This window comes from Eurytemora carolleeae, unplaced genomic scaffold, assembly GCF_000591075.1.
Source record: "Eurytemora carolleeae unplaced genomic scaffold, Eaff_2.0 scaffold2792, whole genome shotgun sequence".
Lineage (NCBI taxonomy): Eukaryota > Metazoa > Arthropoda > Copepoda > Calanoida > Temoridae > Eurytemora > Eurytemora carolleeae.
In genome coordinates this window covers 1-5,509 of record NW_019398678.1, presented here as the reverse complement: position 1 = coordinate 5,509, position 5,509 = coordinate 1, and the positions used below count along the sequence as shown (strand labels likewise).

The 5,509-nt window shown below is 31.8% G+C and overlaps 1 long non-coding RNA gene across 1 annotated transcript; it reads right to left on the bottom strand.

The window, feature by feature from the left end:
* Window positions 1-2,328: 2,328 nt before the first annotated feature.
* Window positions 2,329-4,827, bottom strand: LOC111717583 (uncharacterized). Its single transcript, XR_002768826.1, has 5 exons — window positions 4,623-4,827; window positions 4,224-4,287; window positions 3,259-3,344; window positions 2,791-2,876; window positions 2,329-2,393 (listed from the first exon to the last, which is right to left on the bottom strand). It is a non-coding gene; the product is annotated as an uncharacterized LOC111717583 (long non-coding RNA).
* Between the last annotated feature and the right edge of the window lie 682 nt (window positions 4,828-5,509).

Sequence of the window (5,509 nt, the reverse complement as noted above, 5' to 3'; positions counted from 1 at the left end):
CCTTAAAATGACTCTCATCCCGCCATTTGTTCAATTTTTTATGAATTTGTTTTTGAGGGGTTCTTAGAATATTTTGGTTCAGGTTTATCACTAGCTGCCATCAAGCTTGGTTTCAAAATCGACCAACCCAGGATGTCCAACGAAACATGACAGTAGCAAGGCGAATTGAAGATCGTCTCGTGATCTTTGAAATAATAAACGTCATTAATGTGTGAACTTAATATCAGAAGTACAATTCTGAAGTTAATAATCACAAAATACTCCTAATCCAAAATCATATGTTCTGCCTTTTCTGTGCTTTCAATAGTACCGAATATGAAGAATTTCGTTCAGATTTCGACAATTTTGGTTTTATTCAATAAAATTGAAATCTGAGCGAAATTCTCAATATCTCAGCTAATATTGACAGCACCAAGATGTTTATGTTTCAAGAATCATACCTGTAAAAGTAGGTATACAACTGAATGGCATCATTAGATTAAAAGTTCAATGACAACTTTCAAGTGGTCTTGCTACCGTATTGTTTCGTGGTACACCCTGTACTATAAAGAGAAATAGAGTTCAGATATTATATGTAGAGCCAATAGCAGGGGTTTTATATAGGATAGATCTTGGTAATCATTGAACCAGTGAACATTAAGTGAATCCAGTACACCCAAAAACTGCCACAACATTTAGACACGTGAATCTGCCATGAAAAATCAGCCACAAATTTCTAAAAGGTCCTGGCCTTATATATGGCCTATTGTACTTAAGATATTTACACGTTCAGTGGAAGTGCTGTAAATATTATCTAATAAAATATTTTTTAATTATGCTCAACACTAATAAACATTTCCCCAAATTTTTTAACAAATTTCATTTGAAATACAATAATTTGGTTTCGCTCGTATTTATGATGTTCCAAAAATATGTTGTGAATATTCATCACATTTTATATTGGAAACGGGTTGGAAAATAACAAATACCGACCAATAAACTGAAAATTTATAACATTTTCCAAACACCGGAAACGAAAGTATGCGGAATAGGTTAGAAGAATAAAGGAAAGTACTGCGGCCATGAGCCACAACTTTCTCCTCTTCCAGGCCACCACATTAGACTCCTCTGCACAAAACATTTTTTTATAGGTACATTTATAGCCTTTAAAGTGTGATTTACAAAACTCCAGCCGCATCTCGCAAAAAAACATAATTCAAACCATTTTATTCAATTCTACAGATTAATCTTCATTTATAAAAAAATAATTTGTATTAGATTTTGGCAGGTAAAATAAGTAATTTTTCGAATAGTGGGAGCGCAGAAGAATTGTTCTAAGCAGTCTGAAGAATAAGAAAATCTCAATATTTACTGAAATTAACTATACGTTACAGATTTTATCATTTTTATTTTCTCCTATCAAATTGCACATTTTCACAACCGGGCCGGGAACCCTTCACAATTTAAGTGCGTTTTATGGTGGGTCATTTTTATAAACGTTTCTATCAAAAAAAGCCATTTTTATGAAACTCAGAATTTAGATTTGAAAAAAAAAGTTCAACAGTTTACATTAAGAGGAATTATCATTTTACCACTTAAAAGATTTAAATATATATTTTAGCGTAACGCGGCTGGATTTTTGCGAGTCCCACTTAAAAATGTATCATTTTAAATAGCAAACCTTCCCCCGCTCACACCATACGTATTCTTAACTTAAAAATAAGCATTTGTAGGATTTCCGGTTACTCATGACAAATCAATATAAGAACTAAAAATGTGTAAATGCAATTTCACGCAGTTAAGAATACTCAACCATCTGCTTGCTTTCTTAGTTAATGAAATAGTATAATATATTACAACAGTGATAACGCGCAATGAGGAAAAATGGTGACAAACTGCGTATGAGACTAGTATGGTTGATTCGGTTGATTTACTCTTCTCAATAACTTTCCAAGACATAGTATATAATCAATTTCAGCACAATTATAAGCTTCAAATTTTTAACCATTCATATCAATATAACATTTAGACAATACTCCAAAAATACACAATGGTAATTTTTATTTTAGTTAAATAATTTCAAAACATAAAAAAATAAGGTCACTTTGAAGTTGCATTGCATAAGATCTTGATATTCAGCACAATACCCACTCATTGAGATGGTTAACACCATAAACTTGTACACCAAGCCTATGGTACTGTTTCTCCGTGTCTATTATTTCTCTTAACCAGATTTTCGGCCTGGATTTAGATTTTCAGATAGCTCTAGAGCTACCCGAGCTGACTACCAAGCAGGTTGATTAATTTCCATGACCAAGTTGGAGCACGCGTCACGGATTGTGTTCGTTAATCTCTAGTATTCAATGCGGGTAGAACGCTTAGCTACAAGCTCACTCCGTCAAAGCCTCTTAGCCCTATACAAAAATAGATGTAAATGGTTAATTTTACTTCAGTTTGACAACGAACAACTTGGATAAATTTCAGTTCTACTATCAAAACATTCATTAAATATCATGTTTTAGTTGTCAAAACAATCATCATTGTAAGAGAAAGACAAAAACGAATTTAGAATAAATTCATAGACCAATGTCAATAATTCATCCTGACGTCAATATATTATGCAATAATTGAAAGCACATTACATTCCAAAATGTATTATAAAAAGAGGAAACTACTAAAAATCTCATTTAAATATTCAATTATTAAATAAGCCGTGTTAGCAGGTCTTAGGGGGGATAAACTGATGTATGACACCGGCCAGAAATTAATTTGATGAATAGCAAAATAAATAATAAAAGTAAATGTTTATACCCAATATTTCTATCAAATCGAGCCAAGTGTGTTCAGCGATTGGGTTGTCGATTTAATTTCTTCAATGGTATCTCTCAACAAAGGTCCTAAATAATAAGATTACTTCAAATAAATACAGTTCAAAATTTGATATTATAATTAACTTGCAAGTTTCAGTTCTACTATCAAAACAATCATTAGATGTCATGTTCAGTTTATCAAAATAATCATCATTTTAAACATTATCTTAATACCGGATCCGGATCCGTTCAATCCGTAAGATTTGGTTTCAGGATAAAAATATGCGAAAAAAATAAGACAAAATTTGAAAATTAATTTTAGTTACAAATTCAGTGAACCAGCGAGGAAATAACCCAAATTTGTATCCGGATCCGCATCAAAATTAAATGGATCCTATGCACTGTTAATACAATAAAACGACCGGCCAAAATTATTTTTCACATGTAAAATTAAATTCTAATGAAGTACCTATTTAAATAAACAAAGCTCTACGATCCCATTGGTTGATTTAATTTCATGATTGATTATGACAGCAAAATATAACAGGGGAGATCCTAAATAATTCAGAACTATTAAATAGAAACACTATAATGACACATTTATTTCAGATTCTAATCAAGCCTTTTATAAATTAATTATTCGTTGGTGTGGGAACTCTACAGGGGGCGGCAACGTCATGTTTGTGTGTGTGTGTGTCTGTATCAAAAAAGTGTGTGTAAGTAACACCGAACCGAAGGCGTGTACTGTAGGTATATACAGTACATAAAAATCTTAGCATTTGTAAAGTCTAGGAGTGTACATTTGTGTATTGTTAATTGGTTTATATATATTATATATCATACGTATCTAAGTCAACACTTGAGGTGAAAAAATAAAGTTTTGATTAAAATTCAAAATAAACTATTCGTAGTTCAAGCTTGATTTTGAATAATGAAAACAAACTAATTTTGTATGAACTTTTGGAGTGGAAGATCAATCTTTTTGCGCTCAGTGAATCAAATTGGTTGCTAACGTTTTGTGTTGCGTTACAATGTTTTTAAGTGATTGAAGAAAAATGTTTTCCCCGAGTGTATTCATAACAGTTAGCAAAATGTACACATTCAGGCAGTGTGCTTGAGGGCTTCAGGCAATAAGGAAGTCAGCGGTTGTTGTGCCGAAGGTAGAGCTAGGAGTATTTAGGAAAAATCCTAAAATTGGATTAAAAATTCAATGAGTTTTTGGTGATTATTGAGAGTTAACATTTATCGCTCTTTATCAATTTAGAATAAAATAGTTGAAACAAGTAAACTACTAGTTTAATATTTTATCCAGGAAAGATCAAAGCATGTACATACAGCTCTACTAAGTGAGTTGTCATCAAATATATTATATTACATCATTCTTTTCGGGTTTACAAAATTACTTTGTAAAGTTGTTCACATAAAAATGTTCACCTGGAGCACTGTCATCAAAGAAATATCCAGTATGTTCTATGAAGTCCATCCAGGTTTTCTGCCACTAAAAAAGGGATTATTTCTTAATTTAATTTTCAAATTAACTTTTTTCTATAATCCGGCTTAAAAAGCTCAAGAGCAGATTTGAGATCAATGATGGATGACATGTCAATGGAACGAAAGCTCTATCTTGATTGAATGATAAGTTTCTGAATTTTGCAAAGTTTTCACTAAAATATTGAGAAATTTACTATTTAGAAACCTAATTACAATTTTTAGAAATCATTAAATTGGCTTGTTAAATATTTTTCCATATGCATTAGTAAGAAATAACCTTTTTGGGGTTCTAAACCTCACGAGATTTTCTTTAATTCTTTGTGGGTAACCCTGAACCTGTACCTCTTCATTTCCCTGGAGTAGATTTTGACATATCTGAAGCATCTCCTCTTCCATCTCCATCTTCTCTTGCAGGGTTTTTTCTCTATCCTCTCTAAATAAAAGAAGATATGCATGTATTAAACAGGGAAGTACATTCATTCATTCCTAACAGGCTGTTCAAATATGAACAAAATAATTGGACATTACTTGAAAGTTATTTTTTCTCTTAAAAAACATTTTTCTCTCCAAATCGCCAAAAAGTAAAACATAAATTAATTTCTTATGCAGCTGCAGTAGAGATAAAAGCTTTGACAGGGAGAAAAAAGTTTGTGAGACAGGGAGACAACTTCTACACTCAAGTTATGGTTTAGATTAGTTCAATGAATAAAAAACCCAGCAATTGTGCAATATTTGCTTTATAACAACATCAATACACATAAGATTGCAAACATGTCGTCTTTATAATTCACATTGTTTGGGGTCCCACTGTAATAATATTATATTGATAACCAAATCTAACCTAAGTTGAAGAATCTCAGTTTGGAACTCTGAATTACTGTTCTCCAACCTGAACAGTAAATATTAATGTTAGCATAATATTTATCTTGAATAACTTTCTTTGCTGTAATTCAGATGTATATATTTGCAATGCTCTTGGGGGAAAATAATAGTTTTTCGTCCTTTTCGATACTTTCTCCCCAAAAATATTTATTTTCTAAAATACAGGGGAAAAATTGTTTTCAAAAAGGGGGTATGGAAAAACGTCAAATTTGCGCTCACACTCGGGATTTTCAGATCTTTAAATAGTTAAAAATGTCTCAATTGAATCCGAAAGAAGTTTTCCAGAACACTGCATACTCAGTTCAACTACCTTACATAGCCGGTCACTCCCTTTAACTTCCTATAAT